At 44.3% G+C, this 16,227-nt stretch overlaps 2 pseudogenes; one reads left to right on the forward strand and one right to left on the reverse strand.

Annotated features, from left to right (window-relative positions):
- Positions 1 to 5,475: 5,475 nt before the first annotated feature.
- Positions 5,476 to 8,164, forward strand: LOC114796804 (ceroid-lipofuscinosis neuronal protein 5-like; annotated as a pseudogene).
- A 1,473-nt stretch (positions 8,165 to 9,637) lies between these two features.
- Positions 9,638 to 15,641, reverse strand: LOC114796802 (F-box/LRR-repeat protein 3-like; annotated as a pseudogene).
- Between the last annotated feature and the right edge of the window lie 586 nt (positions 15,642 to 16,227).

Consider the following 16,227-nt stretch of genomic DNA (forward strand, 5'->3'; position numbering starts at 1 on the left):
GCGGATCCATTTAATCAAACAAACGGTTTCTTTTGTTAGGAAAATGGTTTGCTTCCTCAATTGGGGGGAGGGGGGTGTATGGCCTGATAGACATTTTGGGGAAGGGTTTTTGTTTTGTCTCTTTTAGGCTAATCCCCAGGGGTTTTTGATATCGCCTGCACCCTACCAGATGCTCGTCTGAAGTGGAGCAGGCCAGAGCTTTACATTTATTATGTGTCATTTGGGTAGTATATATATATATATATTTATCTTTGTTTATATCATTGCTAATAACTATCATTACTGCCCACTACTGTTATTATGATATTCTCATACCTGTTAGTTATACCCGGTTTGTTGGTCCCAGCATGTACGTGCCAGCAAACATTTCCCAGCATTAAACTTCCACGGATCAGTGAAATGTGAGGAAAGTTTCTATGTGTGACCTACTGTGAAACCAAGATGGCGCCGCGGATGGCAGCCTCGGTACTGCGCTCTCTCTTACTTTCTCTTTTTTTGTTTATTTTCTGCTGTTTGGTCACTCAGATCACATCACTTTCTCCAGAGATCAACTGCTAAACTTCAGGCAGTCATCTCAAAGTTTTTTGGAGATTGTGTCGGAGGAGCAGCGGCTATCTGTGGGGCTTGGCGGAGATGCAGGCGAGGGATTGCGTGCGGGCCGCGCTGGTTGAAACTAGGCCAGCGGGGATTCGCACTGCGCCCCCCTCCATCCACCTGGTGAACCTCCACTCCCTTCCCATCAAAATGAACGAGCTGCTGCTTCCTCAACCCGACAAACATGGGACTTGCATGTTCTGCTGCTCTTTGCTTCACTGAAACGTGGCTCAGTGAACGCACCGCCGATGCGGCACTAAACCTGACAGGCTTCCACCTCCACATTTACATTTAAGGCATTTGGTAGATGCCGTTATCCAGAGCGACTACAACGTGCTTTCAAGTTATCATCAATGAAGTGATCAGTTCCGGTTCACTAGGACCCCCCAACTATGAATACAATCTTTTATTCACTCTGTTGTAGATTCTGTACCCAAGTTCAACAACAAGAAAGTTACAAGTTAATCTAAATATTCCCTAAAGAGGAAGGTCTTGAGCTACCATTTGAAACTTACTCAGTGACTGAGCTGTTCTGACCTCAAGGGACGTCCCCCCCCCGAGGGGGCCAAGACTGAGAAGAGTCTAGATGAATGTCTTCCTTTTACCCTCGGAGTATGCGAGGTGTAATAAGGGCTGTGAGGTAGGATGGTGCTACTCCATGTCTGGCTTGTAGGCCAGCGTCAGTATTTTGAACCTGATGCGTGCAGCTACTGGGAGCCAGTGGAGGGAACGTAGCAGAGGGCTGGTGTGGGAGAATTTGGGAAGGTTGAAGATCAGTCGTCTGCTGCTGCATTTTGTATGAGTTGTAGAGGTCGGATGGTACATAGTGGTAGACCAGCTAGAAGGGAGTTACAGTAATCTAGTCGTGAGGTTACTTAGGACTGAACCAGTAGTTGGGTGGCCTGGGTTGACAGATAAGGGCGGATTCGTCTGATATTGTAGAGAAGGAATCTACATGAGCGGGAAAGGTTGCTGATGTGAGTTGAGAAGGAGAGTTGGTTGTCTAGTGTTACTCCAAGGTTGCGGGCTGATGTAGAAGGACAGAGCTGTGAGTTGTCCAGGTAAATAGAAAGATCCTGATGTGGTGAAGAATCTGCTGGAATGAATATTAGTTCAGTTTTGGTGGGATTGAGTTGGAGGTGAAGGGCTGCCATCCAAGACGAGATGTCGGCTAGACATGCAGAGATTTTGGAAGCAGCATGTAGATCAGAGGGAGGATAGGAGAAGATGAGTTGGGTGTCGTCAGCATAGCAGTGGTAGGATAATCCATGTGAGGAAATGACCTCACCAAGTGATCTCGTGTAGAGGGAGAAAAGGAGAGGGACACCAGTGGAGAGTCTATGTGAGGTAGAGGTGGATCCTTTCCATGTTTCATCCACTGCAAACCATTTTATTCACCGTGGGAGTTTTCTTCCTTTGTTCTGGTCGGAGTTTACATTCCTCCTCAGGCCAACGTAAAGGACGCGTTGCGCATGCTGGCTGACCAGATCCCCACCCTGGAAAGGAAATTCCCTAAATCTCTTTTTATTGTCCTTGGGGACTTCAACAGAGCTGAACCGAATCATGAACTCCCAAAATACAGACAACACATTGATTTCCCCACCAGGGAAAAAAATCACACTGGACCACTGTTACACCACCATAAGAGATGCATATCGCTCTGTTCCCCGGGCAGCTTTGGGACATTCAGATCACTTCCTGGTCCATCTTATTCCAGTTTACAGGCAACAACGGGCCACGCCTGTGGTCAAAACTGTGAAGAAGTGGACCAATGCAGCAAAGCAGGAACTGCAGGACTGTTTTGACTGCACTGATTGGTCTGTTTTTGAAGCTGCATCTAAAAATCTGGATGAGCTGACAAACATTGTGACATCATATATCAGTTTCTGTGAAGATGTGTGTGTACCAACCAAAACCTTCTGCACATACAACAACAATAAACCATGGTCCACTCCCAAACTGCAGCATCTTCGCCAGGCCAAGGAGGACGCCTACAGAAGCGGTGACAAGGTCCTGTACAAGCAAGCCAGGAACACGCTGACCAGGGAGATCAAAGTGGCTAAAAGAAGCTACTCTGAGAAACTGAAAGAACGTTTCTCAGCCAACGACCCTGCGTCAGTCTGGAGAGGCCTGCGAGAGTTCACCAGCTACAGGTGACCCCAACCCCCTGTACCAGCAAACCAAGACCTGGCAGAAGAACTTAACACCTTCTACTGCAGGTTTGAGAGGGACAGATTCACATCCCTCAATCACCCCACCCCAGAGACAATGACCCCCATCACACCTCTCTCCCCTCCACCCTCCTCCCTCACCCACCCCTCCCCAGAGACAATGACCCCATCACTCACATATTATGACTTCTCCTTTTATTTTTTTTGTTTGTTTATTTGTTTTATTTGTTATTATTTCCCCCAGTAAATTTTTTTGCATTACATTGTAGAGAGCGCAAATTCATTCAAAATTTAATTTAACTGTGAACAGATAAAATAAAAAGGGAACAAGACTAGTAAATAAATTAAGAAAGCTAAAAATGCTTTGTGTTTAACGAGAACATAAGAAGCACCACTAGGCAGAGGCTATGGATACTGCCACTGACACAGTATGTAGCAGAAGTGAATGTTAAGTAAAAAATCAATTAAATTAATGATTTACAGCTGTTGAGATTCCATTTATGTAAGATTGGCTGGCCCACACCCAGGGTTGGGGTGTGGGCATCCCATCCCAGCACCCACCCATACAGCCAATAACAGGCTAAATAGGATTTTCATTCATTCAAATTTTATTTGTCACATACATGTAGTGACTCGTCCTTGAGCACTTTGTTTGCTCCATGCAGGCCTGTGTTGACTGACTTGTGTAGTCAGGGACAACATGAAGGACTTCCTATGCTAGAGCAGAGTGCATGGCAACTGGAATCCTTATAAGACATGACTGCTTAATTAAAGTTGCTTCATTAAGCCCAAACAGGGCGCCAGAACATAAACCCTTTTCTAATCCGCCCTTGTTTGTCATACTAGACTGAGATATGCAAAATCATTTTCTAATACTTAAACAGCAGCAGAGCAATGATTTAGGCAGCAACAATTCTCTCACTCTCTCTCACACACACACACTGAGTAGCCATTGATGAGGAATGTGTTTAGTTTTTTTTACTGGTTCTTCCCACATCATGAACCAGTGGTCATCTGCAGGTGCTGTGCTGTTGTGGCCATAATTTAGAAATATATATTATCGCTCATCTCCAGTGGTATAGTGGGATTTTCTAAATTGGCAGAGGTCATTTTTATAACACTATGAGTGCACATAATGCACATTGTCAGAACCCTTCTTGTGGCGGATTTCTAAAATATAGTTTTCACACTACACAATGTTATGTCTGTGTGTGCGTGTGTGTGTTATCAGACCGCAGAAGAAGAGGAAGACCTCTTATCTACAGATACTGATTATCTATTTCCGGCTCACGTGGTACAACAGATCCTTTGTAGCTGACATTTAGTCAGTACAGCATATAATCAGTTCCAACCTCCAGCCAAAGATGACTTGCAGCGCACAGGTTAGTATAATTCCATCAAATAATAAAAGAGATAAATATGCACCCATACTAATCATAGGTCTAACCAACACAAATTTGGCAGAATTCTAAAAGGCATGTGTTAAAGCAAACCAATTAAAGCTGACTATTCTTGGTGACCTTGGAGTACATTGCCATGAGTACAATATTTATATCATTTTTTAGATGCAGCAATTTCATTTCTTGGTGTGTGGTGCTATCTGCTGGACAGGACAGTGTGACATCTAATCATGATGTAAATTAAAACACTTTAAACAAGTCTTTATTCTGAGTCTTTATAATTATGATATTTTAACGTTAGTGCACATCTAAACCGTGGATGTGAGACATCTGTTTCAGGGAATCCCTTCATTTATAGAGTGTTGACATGAAGGATGACATTGGTGGACAGTAATGTGGTAATTTGGCTCAGACAAAACCTAAACAGACCTGTACACTCACAGGATTTATACACGTTTTATGAGTTTTTACAGTGGATTATAAAAATGTCTAAAAACAGGAAGATATTTGTCAGCTACAAAAAAAAGGTCAGTTATAAAAAAATCATTTGTAAGCTATATAAATGTCCACTACCGGTCAAAAGTTTGGAAGCAGCTACTCTGTGGCGCTTATGGAGACAAAGATGAAGAACCCAACACAGGACACATATTGTAGCGAACAGGCTCGGTGATGGGGAGGGAAGAGACGATGACACAGCCGAGCAGCTCCAAGACCACCAGAGGCGGCCATATGTAAATTAGCCCTGTCCTATGGTGCAAACGCTACAATATTTAGTATCTTCTGTAGCAGGAGAATGTATCTAAAATTCATCTCTACAGTTGTTTGGAAACGGGAAAAAAAACAATTTTATTGTAGAGTGGAAGTAAATAATCATAGACGTTCAGCTTTCGAAACGAGACACATTTATATATGCTTACATGTCAATTTTATCTTTTAACCCCACAAAAACTTTTTAAAATAAATAACATATAAAAACAATAGACAACATAATGACGAGAGAAATAACACATGGACATGTTTGAATGAATTTAGTGTTTAAACTGGTATAAGAGTGGCGTGAGACGAGGACAGCTAACGAGTTTTAAAACGTCTTCGATTCTGTTCATGATCATGAATCTTGTGACATAATGTTCTACGCGTGATTTATCATGTGAACGCCTTACTTTCGGTCGATCCAGGAAGTAAATATCGAGGTAAACAAACGGGTAGATCGTACAACGCGCCTTCTGATTCGCTGAAATGCCTGCAGACAACGAGCGCCGATTCTTACAATTGGTTGCCCGTCGTCCAATCAGATCAAACGTCACAGACTTCCCGTCAAGGAACTTGTCGCGGTCCAGAACGCGACCCGCGGCGACGAGTGTCCCCGGAGGAGCTGTGACATGATCCGAGCGGCGTTGCTCGTGTGTTCGGCGCTCCAATCCGCCGGGAGCCGCGTCTGGCCGGTGCCGTACAGGTTATTACATTTACACGCCCGGAACCTGTAGTCGACAGACATTCATGAAATCTAAAAATTACACCTTCACAAAGTCACGTGTGTCTGTGGACACACGCACGCTGTTTTTTTCTATTGCTGCAGCAATAGATAAAGTGTGAAAACGCGAGATACTGCAGCGGCTCTTCTGCTCGCTGTTGACGACATGCGACGTTTCAAAATAAAACCCCAATTCCAACCCAAAACCGAACCCTGTTATCTACGGCTTTCACACGTGTGAAAGTGCACGACGTACATGTATTTATAGCGCAACTATATTGATGTAAATTAAATAATTCCGTCTTTCCATTTGGAACTTTTATTTTGAAACGTTGCATACCGTCAAAAGTGCAGCGAGCAGCTGAATATTATCGCATTTTCACAAATTATCGGCTGCAGCAACTGAAAACGCAACGTGGTGCGAAAGTTAACTTGTTTTTGATGAACCTTCCAGGCGGTTCGACCACCGTCCAGATGTGGATCCGTACTGCCAGGCGCTTTGTATCCGTTCTGTCCCGCCGGGGACGGGACGGCCGAGTCCCTTACATGAGAGACTCGGACGTCATCTCGGTCTTCCGACTCCAGGCGCCGGTGTGGGAGTTCAAGTATGGAGATCTGCTGGGGAAGTTTGTGAGTACACCTTTACATTATAACAGTGCTGACGAAATATTAGTAAGCATAGCAATATATGATTTTTGTAGCACATTATGCACGATGCGATTGGGTTCCCAAAGCGCGGAGACTGAGCAGAACCTACACCATGGAGTGGTACGAACTCCATCAGCTGGGAAACTGCACGTTTCCTCACCTGCGGAAGGACGTCAGCGCCCCCTTCTGGTGCAACCAGTGGTGCGGCCTGTGTGTACGGGGGGGATAGACGATGTGCACTGGCTGCAGAACGGCACGCTGGAGAAAGTGGGAGAGATCTCAGGTAGAACGGGTTTACGGATACGGAATGGTCCCCGAACTACAGCTCGTTTTCGGGAAGATCCTGATACATTGAAGTCAAGTGATTGTCATTGTGAAGCACTGCAGCACAGCACACGGTGACACAACGAAATGTGTCGTCTGCCTGGTGAGCAGTGTGCAGCCATGACAGGCGCCCGGGGAGCAGTGTGTGGGGACGGTACTTCGCTCAGTGGCACCTTGGTGGATTGGGATTCGAACCCACAACCTTCCAATTACGGGGCTTCCTTACCCACTAAAGCCACCACTGCCCCACAAGGGTTTCTGCCCGGATTCGAACCAAGGACCTCTCGCAGGTAAGCGGAGTGATAACCGTGTCACTTGAGTGATTCTGAGTGACTAGGTTGAACCTTCTTAAGACCCTGAAACCATTCTGGCTCCCTTCCGCCGGCGTGGGTTCCCTACCAGGCTCTCTGGTCTCCCCCACCATCCACATGCATGAGTAGGTGAACCGCATGGTGTATGTATGCGCCACGGTGACCTGGTGACCTTTTCTACAAAACACTGAATGCAAAATGTTTGAGCCATGGTAAACCTTGTTCTGATTTTTTTTTCCATCATGTCATTCGTCTGTTTCCTTGTTGAACTACATTTGTGTGGTGGCCTAGGGGTGAGGAAGCAGACCCGTAATCGGAACGGTTGCTGGTCCCCCTTGAACAAAGTACCGTCCCCCACACGCTGCTCCCTGGGCACCTTTCATGGCTGCCCACTGCTCACCAAGGGTGATCACTTCACCTCCCCTTTCATTTAATAACCGCTTAAAACAGAGTATCAGATGAATAACTGTCCTTCAACCTCCTGTCGTTACCCCACTGTTTAATAGATACCGACAGCCAAAAACGGTTTGGGGACCACTGTAACCGTCTTTTACCGGAGGCCATTTAAGTCAATCCCACGTCTGTGTGGTCCTAGAAAATGAACCACTTTCCATTGGTTCCTCAGGTAGGCAGTTTAACGACATGACCCGTTGGGTCAGGAGGACAACGGCACCGGGATTTACTACGAGACGTGGACAGTAAAGTCTGACCCAGGCGCAAACTCAACCGTTTGGTTTGAGTCGTACGACTGCTCGCAGTTCGTGCACCGTACCTACAGGAAACTTGCGGAGCTCGGTGCCAAGCTGTCCAGCAGGACTCAGACCAACTACACCAAGATTTACCTGTACAGCGGCGAACCAAGCTACCTGGGAGATGACTCCATCTTTCACCAACCCTCCCGAAGGCGCTGGCCACCGACATACGAAACTTTTACTCTTATTTCCAGCCACACCAGTCAATTGTGGAGATTCTAAGGAGCATCACGGAGGCCTTTGAAAAGGTGGCGATAAAAGGAGCTTCTACTTGTTCTATAACTTCGAATACTGGCACTTGCCCATGAAGCCGCCCTACATTCAGATCACATACGAGGAGGTTCCCCTTCCTCGCTGAGATGGTGGGCCCTGCTTTCAATCTGCAACTAAGTACAGCGCTGCGTGCCAAGCGTGGGACTTGCTGGATAGTGGAGCTCATTAACTTTAATCTGAATTCATGTGTTCTGATGTGTTCAGAGATTCAGCTTGTTGTTTTTGCTAAGCATTTGATTAAAAACGAGAAAAAACACACACAAACTAATGTGAAACAGTTTGATCAAAACTTTATTACAAAAAAAGGATTTAATTTTATTGGAACAAACTACCGAGGGAAATAGCATTAGACATGGGACCAGCACCAATCCATTTGAAGCAGGTTCAGCCTTTAATAGATTAGCTTCCGCCTCCATTCCTAGCTTATATACTTTTAACTATATTGTGGTACTTATTGTGCAAATTGAACATACAAATTAGGACTAAGGGCTAATCGGTACATTCAGGGACTATTGGCTGTAATAATCAGAGTAAATTGAGAAGTAAATGAGAATACAGTAAAGAAACAGGGCAATTGCAGTCAGAATGGCTCATTCACAAAAATGTTCTCAGAAGATATGAATCATATGGCTTATATTTAAACATTAGGATTAACATATGTAAGGAATATTGCAATGGGAACTGATTTATATTCCCCCCACAAATATTTTTTTTTCTATGTACACCTTTATGTGTCTTGTTCATAAAACAAGCATCAGAGAACTGCTTTTCGAATAAAACAATAAGCCATACTCGCTGTGGGAATGAATTAATGGGGTAATAAAGGCTAAAAATGCATGAAAACGAGTCTGACGACTAAAACACCACATTTGCACTTGTAAGAAAGATACTTGCCAGCAGAACAGAAATTCAAAAACCCTGACTGGGCCAAATAGAGATATAGTTTACATTTCTATTCATATCTTCAAACACACAGCATTTTATATACAGATAAATAAGCTGCACTTCCTTCTTAAAGGAAAATTTACATAACGTTTCACTCATGATTTACTGTCGGTTGAGGTTTCGATACGGTATATGATGAATCAGCCAGTCAATACTAAAGAAATGCATGATGGGAATGGGAAACATCCAAAAAATGTTTAGCTTGACACGTGAAACAAAAAGAGAATAATAGAATAGATTTTTAAACGCATATACAATACAACGTTCCTTAGATCCTCAGCAATTCATGCCAAACATCAGTCCCACACTCTTGCTTTTCATTTGTAACCAACACAAAATCAATTTCCTACAACTTCACCTTCCCATTCCACTCCATTCCACTTGCAGCTATTGCTTTTAAGACTATTTAAAAATTTTGCAAGGTTGGATATCCCTAGAGAGATCAATATCCTCATCCTGTCTTCTAGAAAATAGATCTGTTTACTTCCCCCTAGATTTCCAGGACTAGTTAATGGGGTACATAAGTAAGGTGCATCTCTGATCTATACAGAAACTGTGTATATACAAGGAAGATTGTGCTCAAAGACAAAACAATAGAATAAATTAAAATCATTGACAAAATTTTTATACTGTACACCTTCACTAAAAAGATTCATTTCATTACTGAAAGCATGCTGTATAACACACAGAAATCCCTTCAGAAATTTGGTGCACGGCCTTTGTCCAAAGTCAATTATAAAAAAGAAAAGAGAAAGAGACTGTAAATACAGATTTGTTACTGTTATATATTGTTAAAATCGTTTAAATAATTCATAAATTATTATGATACTTTGGTTCAAAAACAGAACTGGGTATCCAATTGAAATTACAGTCCAATAACAGCATAAATTAATCTCACCAAACTAAGTTTATGTTTGAGTTATGTACCCACCCATATGCTAAAAAATGTAATAATAGGTGCTCTGGTGCATTGTTGAATGTTTATAATGTGGCATATATCCTGAATCCTGATTGGCCATCCTGGCAACTTGTGTAAAAACCGTGCACAAAGGCTGAAAGTGTTTGGTTTGCACCGCTATTCTGATCCCAGCCTACACCGCCACATCCGTTTTTCATTTCCTTTGGTTTCTCTGTAAAGGGAAAAGCTCTAGAAAGTGACATTTTAACCTTTAGTCCTGACCCTCTCTCATCTTTAGCAGTTCAATGTTCTGGACTGCTTCTATACAAACCCAAATTCTCCAATTTACATTACATTTTACACCAAAAGTCACGTTAAATATACCCTTTACTAGCTGAGCCGCACAAAATGTTCTCAGGACAGAACCGACGAAAAGGTACTATTTACAGGGGTGTAAAAACTACACACATCTGTTGGCCACGTTACATGACTTGGTAAGGATATTCCTACAAAGCGCTGGGACCCTGGCATTACCACGTGGGCATCATGTCTGGGAACCAGACTCGGCCCAGGTGCTTGGACACCTCCCAGTGGATTTCGTCCAGGCCGAACTTCTGGTCAGGGATGAGCACCTCCTCCATGATGGACAGCTGCGAGAGGCGGCGTCCGCACATCTTGACAAACTCCACGAAGGCGCTGCAGGACACCTCGCACTCGCCCAGCCCGATGGCGGTCAGGTGCTGGCAGCGCTCCGCGATGCGGATCAGCTCCTCGTCCAGGGGACGCAGGCCGTTGGCGCACACCACCAGCTCGACCAGGCGCGGGCAGTTCATGCCCACCCGACCCAGGACCTCCTTGCTGACAGAGCGGGCCGAAGTAGAGGTGCGTGACCGGGATCTCCTCGCGGAAGAACGGGCCGAACTCGTCCTCGTACAGGAAGAAGTACATGACCAGGTTGAACTTGGGCGAGTGGCGCACCATGGCGTCCCAGCTGCTCTTCTTGATGGTGTGGAACTGCTGGCCGGGGTTCTCGCTCACCACGTCGATGCGCAGGTGCTCCAGGTGGACGTGCTTCTCGGAGGACAGGGCCAGCAGGAGCTCGTCGCTCAGCAGGTGGTAGTTGAGGGCCAGTTCCCTCAGGCCGTGGCACTGGTCCGCAACGCAGAGGATACCTGTAACGCAAAAAAAAAAAAAAAAAACATTAAATACTGTATTTTTGTATAATATAGTGCAGGACATATAGGGTTTAAAATTTTTTACTATCATGTTGCATGTTTCACAAACAGAGTTTAACCTCCATTCATGCTTATTTTCACAAATGATAAATGAACCTGGTTCGCAGCACCATGGCTCACTGGCAGCCAGCCGGTCACTGCGGTTTTCGTGATCATGTCTTGGTGAGGTTGTCCAGTTAAAAAACAAGAATAATCAGTCATGACCATTTTCCGAACTGGAGCGCAGGATCTTCCAAGTAACTGACGGCAGCATCGATCCGGCTCAACAGACAGGCCCCGCCCTGCATTGGCACCCGTCTCCCTGTAGCTACAGCCTTCGAGAACCTCAACTCACCTCCAACTTTTACGGTTGCGTGCAATGTATTATACTACTACATTAAACAGTGTCGTCGGGCCGTATGCTTCTGCTGTGATTGTGTCTCTGTGTCCGTGTTCCTTTTAGGTTGCTGTGGTGGGAGGAGCTTCATGCCTACCAGCTCTGATTGGATGCAGGAGATGCTTTAAGGAGACCTCAGACTGGGTTCAGGAGGTCTGCTAGAGATCTCGCCCTGTGGTTATGGTTTGTGTAGGTTGCTCTGTATATAAGATTGCCTGAGTGTTGGTTTGTTGTTAGTTGTCCCCTCATACCCCCCCCTTTGTTAGGCTACCGTCTGGTGTGTGTATTTGTGTAGTGAATGTCTCTTTGGTTATTTGTATATAGTCTCACTGTAAATAAATGCACTTTTGTACCATTTGGTAGCCTTTGTGTGTCTCACTACCCCCAAACCCCTCCTGGTCAAGTTCCTCTACACCCCTAGACCAGGACGTGACACTATGATGCAGACGTACCGGCTGGGGAGACGTGTGGACAGCTGCTCATCTTCAACAGCTTCAAAGTATCACTGTTATTTGCCACAAGGACCTTGAGGGACGGGTCATCCACTGGGGTGTCGTCAATCTTTAGCGAAGACAGCGACTTGGAGTTTACAAAGACCACCGTCAGGGCGGAGATGAAGTGTGACTGGTGTGAACAAGAGGAACAAAACCAATCAATAAAATCGGAACCTTTCTGAAGAAACGCATGACATTTATCCGGAGACTACCTTTGGTAACTCCATAAAGCTGGGCCGTGCTGTAGATATGAGCCCCAGTGTCTTTAAAGAGCAGTTGACCAGCTGAGACAGGATATCACACGCTGCCTCCGCCGACTCCGTACTGCTGTCCACCTGCAAGGTGCAACCAAGACGTACCGTCAGCAGCCTGACACAACGTTAAAACCGGTCACAGCAAACATCTAACATGCAGCAGGAACAATTACTAGCAAGCCAGCGAAAGACATTTCCTTTTTAACATGAAATAATGTTAAAAAGAAAGAGAGCAGGTTTATTGCTCAGGTGTGGTGAGAATTCTTTTTTTCTTTTTAACATTTTTGCTTAATTTTATGTTAATAGACATACAAAACGTTCCCTCTCTTGGCCGTGTCCAAATGGAAAATATCGATCTCTGATCTCACCTTGAAGCTGACAAACTGGAGGTGGTTGGAGTGCCTTTTGATGATCTGCTTGATAAGGTCAGGATGGGTGGCTTTCAGGTAAGAGCTGGCCGGCTGATTGAGTTCGAACTCAAAGCATCGCCAAAGCTCTGGCATGTGGAAGGCGTGATTCCAGCCGCGGGACACCTGCGAGGCGAACGCCCGGTCTAACAGGGGAAGGTACTGAAAGATGTGCAGGAGGATCTCCTGGGGCAGGCAGGCCCACTTGGACTCGGCGTCCGCAGGGTCTTCGCTCTGCTGCCTCAGCCTCTTGAATGAGTCCATTGGCCCGTCAGATGACGAGTTGCTGTCGTCAGCGTTTCCGGATAAAACTCTTTTCATTCTGTACACGAGGGCAGTCATATTATTACTATACACATCAATTCAAATCCTCATTATATAGTATATTATGTAGTGCAATGAGTGGCTAAATCAATTTAAAATAATTTTATTTAAAATAATTTTAATTAACATGAATTATAAAAAAATTGCCAATAACATTTTGTAAACAAACTTTGATTTTGGCTGGGAAAACAGTTAAAAAAAAAAGATCATGTGGAAGAATGGAATCATTGTTTAATTGATTTTATTGAATGTGTGAAATTGTAAAAAGTTTAAAGATGAGGGAATGAAGGGTAAGAATGGGGTTATTGTTAAATTAGTTTATTTGGTAAAATGGTTGAAATTGTAAAAATAATTTCATCGCATACTACCACTTACATCAGATACATTAACAAGCGTGGCCATAATGAATCACGTTAAATTTGGTGATGTTTGGAACCTGTTCAAAAATTAGCAGGTTACAAATGTTAATGTGGTTACAGTCGTGTGATTGTTGAAATATGTGGTGGTTGGAAGGCTGAAAGTGTGACCACTGATGCTCTGTAAAAAGCATGGAAGTGAATGGGAGGGTTGATAGGATAAAGATGAGTGGAGGATAGAGGGATGAGTGGAAAGAGGATACATGTGGTTGAATAGGTTAAATTGATGAATAGTTGATATACGTGGTGGTTGGAAGGCTAAAACTGTGATCATTATTGCTCTGTAAAAAGCATGGGATTCAATGGGAGGATGAAGGGATGAAAAGAAGGGGTGTAGGATAGGGGGATGAGTGGAAGGAGGTTAAATTGGTTACATTGGTTGAATAGGTGAAATATGTGATTGTTGGAAGGCTGAAACTGTGATGTTAAATGCATGGGACTGAATTGGAGAATGGAGTGATAAAAAAGAAGTGGAAGGGAAAAAGTGAAAGGAAAAATAAAGTTGGCCTTAGATAAATGAACTTCTGGTCACTTGGTGATTTGAGTAAATGAACTCAAATAGGGGGTCATGGAGATGCGGACCATTGAGTTTCGGATGTCTATGATAAAAAATGTGAACATGAGAGCTCATCAAAAAGTGGTGCCATGTTATTTCTATGTGAAATGTCAATCAAATAAATGAGTGTGGCACATGGGCATGAGTCAAATATCGTTTTTAAAAAAGCAAACACACACACTGTCCACTATGGGTTGAATAAAAGTGGGAAATTTGGAGGATGTGAAATGAAAACTTTTTTTTTTGGAAAAGAATAATAATAAGAACAAGATTTTGGCTTTCCAAGACAAAATAATTCATTAATGTAGTTTAAAATATTTGAAAATGTATCTAATTTTTGGCACATTACGCGCATCATGAGCTACTTCATTGTCAGTCTGACCCATCATCGTAAGTGGGCGGGACTAACGGTGATCTGGCCTGTGTCCTTTCCAACATGGCGCTACCTTTCAAGTAGCTCCAACTACCGCAATAAACTCCAACTCCGCTTCACCCGCTGCACGTTCGCGTTCAGAATGCCCTGCTTTTTGGAAAAACCAGCCATGAATTTCAGCGCCATTCTGGAAGGAAACAGCCTCAGACCAAACCAATCGCCTGTACAGGATCAAGTTAGATCAGCGTTAGTCCCGCCCACTTACTTTGACGCGTCAGATTCACAGATAGCAGTAATTCATTATGATCTTAAATGCACCTAATATATTTAATTGATCATGTTTTTATTTCCATTTTTTTATAATTGATAACGACGTTTTAATTTCTTAATTTAAATAATTGTACATTATTTAATTATGAATCCATTTAGCTATTTTATTTTGGCACTCGTAGTACTCCATATTATGCTTCCCATGCATGATAAAGGATAAAAATGACCACATTTCATTAATTAACCCATCAGTTGACAGACTTGCAAGTTGAGAGCTTTAAAAAGGCTGATTTATCATCGTGAACGGCAACACTACAATTCTCACCCGTTTCCCCGACTGAAACGACTAGAAAAATGTATTGAGGTCACACACTCTTTTACCCCCGAGTCTAAAGAGATGCCTGCTATTACACAGCCATGCTCCCGAAAACCTGGGCAAGTGTCACCCTTTATACAAAGCCTGTTATTCTCAGGCAAAAAGGGTTTTCCAAACCAGGTGCCTAGTTTTCCCACTCTTTTTCATTAAAGCTGTTTTTTTTTTTTATTCATTCACACTGATGCACTGTATATGTCCGCGGTTCCATTTTAATCCCTTTTATTTCTCTATCAATTGCACCATCCCACGCGTGCGACGTACGTGTCGCTGGTCCACGCAGAACTTCCCGTGCGGGGATTTTCCGCTTCAGACACTTCTAAACACGAACCCTGCATTCCGAAGTCGACAGGACGGAGCACAGCTTTGCGTATTAATTATGAACACGAGTTAAACTGGTTAGTGGGTAAATCAGTCGGCACTTGTCATCGTCATTACTGCGACGACAGCTAAGATCTCAGATGGCCAAATGACGTAGAAAGATAAACCAAGCGCGTCGTTTATTCCTCTTACCTGCTGGAGATCGCGCTGAAAGTCGGCGGCCGATTGTTTCGAAATCGCGGTCAGCCTGGAGCCACGCTCGAAAACCTCATTCGAGCGGACAAAACCACCCTCATTGGGGCATTTACCGACAGCGGCGAGGCACTCGGCGGGGCAGGGCACGGCGCGTCCGCGTCTTCGCCGCTTTACCCAGTGACCTAGTTCCGCAGCTCGGCCGCCGGGGACTCAGCTGGCCGCCGTCGGAAAATGGACGCCGATGTTGTTGTTGAGTGCGAGGTTGCCAGATCTCGCGAGAGAACCAGGAAACCAGGGCGCAATTAGAAGCTGTGTGCTGATGACATGGCACGACTGGACTACACGAGGAAATGACATTTAGGCTAAAGAGGCTTTTTAGCAAATTGTGTCTCACAATGAATCCACAAATAAAAGACTTAAACAAGCGCGCCCAAACAAACCTTCCCCGCGGGAATGATTTAATTAGCCCAGCTGACACAGAGACGTAGCTGGGAATTCTGGAGTTACTTCATCCCATTAGCCACGGTCCACCACTGACATCGCATTGATTTAGCAGAGAAGGTCTTTAGTGCTACCAACAGTTCGCAACTAGGCAACTGATAATAAAGTCTGAAGAAAAAAAAAGTCGCTTATACTGAGCGGACTTGGCAACACGGGGCAATGGATTATGGGGAGTGACGTGCTGATCCAAGACCAGAATCCGCGCTCCTTGTACGTGTTCCCGCCAACGAGCGACATGGGAAATTGCTGATCCCAGATCAGCTGAGTCAATAAGAACCTACACAACACGTAATTGACAGCTGAGGCGCGGATGGTGGCCCAGCTTTTTTCGTCCAAAAAAAA

This window comes from Denticeps clupeoides, chromosome 9 (assembly GCF_900700375.1).
Source record: "Denticeps clupeoides chromosome 9, fDenClu1.1, whole genome shotgun sequence".
NCBI classification, from domain to species: domain Eukaryota; kingdom Metazoa; phylum Chordata; class Actinopteri; order Clupeiformes; family Denticipitidae; genus Denticeps; species Denticeps clupeoides.